The sequence below is a fragment of the Schistocerca cancellata genome, chromosome 7 (assembly GCF_023864275.1).
Source record: "Schistocerca cancellata isolate TAMUIC-IGC-003103 chromosome 7, iqSchCanc2.1, whole genome shotgun sequence".
Taxonomy (NCBI): domain Eukaryota; kingdom Metazoa; phylum Arthropoda; class Insecta; order Orthoptera; family Acrididae; genus Schistocerca; species Schistocerca cancellata.
The window spans coordinates 403,119,309-403,121,552 of NC_064632.1; the positions used below are offsets into that span (position 1 = coordinate 403,119,309).

At 42.9% G+C, this 2,244-nt stretch overlaps 1 pseudogene; it reads right to left on the minus strand.

Annotated features, from left to right (window-relative positions):
- Positions 1-1,350: 1,350 nt before the first annotated feature.
- LOC126093002 (5S ribosomal RNA) lies at positions 1,351-1,468 on the minus strand (annotated as a pseudogene).
- Positions 1,469-2,244: the final 776 nt, after the last annotated feature.

Genomic DNA, 2,244 nt, shown 5'->3' on the forward strand with positions numbered 1-2,244 from the left:
TACCATATGCGCTGCATCAAAGCCCTCAGACGGAAACTTTTTGATCGCTCCTTATACATATTGTGAAAAGTGATGGTCCTATAAAACTCTCTTGGAATACTTTTTGAAGATTTGTCTCCGTCAAGAAGTACGTGACGTGTTCTGTCTATTAGGATCGCTTCAAGTCCATCACAAAGCTGGCCTGATGTGTCGTACACTCGTATTTTGTTCATTCAGTGACTCTGTCGAACTGTACTGGACGCCTTCCTAAAGTCAAGGAGCACGGCGTAGAACCCGAGCGCCAGTATCTACGGCTGTCAAGAAGTAGGTGCCAGGTTGCATGTGTACTTGCAAACTCGTTTCTGATCTGCAAAACAACAACAGAAATCGTACTTATGATTTAGAGCTGACGGAAAACTGTAAGGTCTTCGGTTCACATAACTTTTCTTAATTTCATAACAGCAGAACAGCTGTTGCAGCGTCATATTGCGTAATACGGAAGTGGTTGGTCTGCCAATGGGCAGTTAGCGTATATCAACGCTAGATGTACGCGGAGATATGTTTATAACTCTCTTTTCAGTGTCTCGACTTCTTAAAGGAGATACTACTACTCATAATTAGAAATAAAAGTACTGCAAACATATAGACGTAAGAAATATCGTGCCGTTTTCCTTTTTTCTAGAACAGCAAGGCCTCAGTGGAGTACGTTGTCTTCTTATTGTGGCTGATTGCTCATTTCTTACTGGCTTTGACGTTAGATGCAGATTACTCGGACGGTCATTGAAACAAAGCATCAGCTTCACTTTATTGTAAGGGGCGATCAAAGAGTTTCCCTTTGAAAGCGTTGTTACAGCGCACATGCAACTCCGATGAGGGTATATAAGCACCGACATGTAGGCACGGAATAAGTGTGGCACACGCGTCTTTCCAGGGTGGGTGCAGTATATGCAGAAACGTGAACTATGGCGACGTTTTCACCAAATACCCACAAACAGAACCAACGTGTTATTCTTTTCTTGGCTGCTGAAGGACAAGAACCGGTAGACATCAGAGAATGAAGAATGTGTAAGTAGCAGCATGTCTGTGAAAACCACCGTTGTGAAACGGTTGAAACGTTGCGCCAGTTCCGATAGTGTGAGACTACCTTCTCTTGGTCTGCAGAGAGAGTAGCACTCCGTCTTCAGGCCACAAGTGGCCCATCGGGACCATCCGACCGCCGTGTCATCCTCAGCTGAGGATGCGGATAGGAGGGGCTTGTGGTCAGCACACAGCTCTCCCAGCCGTTATGATGGGTTTCTTTGACCGAAGCCGCTACTGTTCGGTCGAGTAGCTCCTCAGTTGGCATCACGTGGCTGAGTGCACCCCGAAAAATGGCAACAGGGCCTGGCGGCCCAGATGGTCACCCATCCAAGTACCGACCAAGCCCGACAGCGCTTAACTTCGGTGATCTGACGGGAACCGGTGCATCCACTGTGGCAAGGCCATTGCCAAAGAGTGTAGAGGTGAAGAAAAATTCCCTTCGCACCAGAACAAGCCGTACATATTATGGAGCAAGTTATCAGATAATTTTATCTACTCTGTGACCAAAATAAATTTAGGTTAACTCCGAAAGATCATCAATAGATGCCGTGAAGTATAGCCACGTAGGCAAACCAGATTGACGTTGCGATGTTGCGTTATCTAGGGAATATAAACCAGTCACAAGTGAGAAATCAAGCTCACGGAAGAGCAATAGAGCGATATATCTCAGAATACACTTAAGGAACAGGTAGTTGGTTCTATTAAAGGTTTTAAATCAGTATGTCTATGGCGAATTATGAACTAGGATTCGCTCGCAAACGCCAAACAGGCTCTTGACTAAATCACAGCGTCTACTATGATTTAAATCAAATCAAATATTTAGTCCAGCTAACGAAGTTGACTACACGGTACAACCTACAAATTAATTATATCCTTTCAATTAAAATGTTGATTATTATTTCAGAGCAAATATAAGAACATTGTTACAATAATAAGACTAAAAACAGCCGACCAGTTGCAATGGATAAAGTAATCTTTACCTAGGTTTCGACAGATTTAAATCTGTCTTCTTCAGAAGGCGGCAGTATTACATTAATATGGAATGATGTATCATTGTCGTTTTTACAAATATCTGCATAGATCCATTAGTCCAAAATAAAATATAGCCCTGAAAATAGGGTTTGTCATGTAAATAAAAATTAGTATATGGATGTTGCAGAGCTCACACTTTATCCATTGCAACTG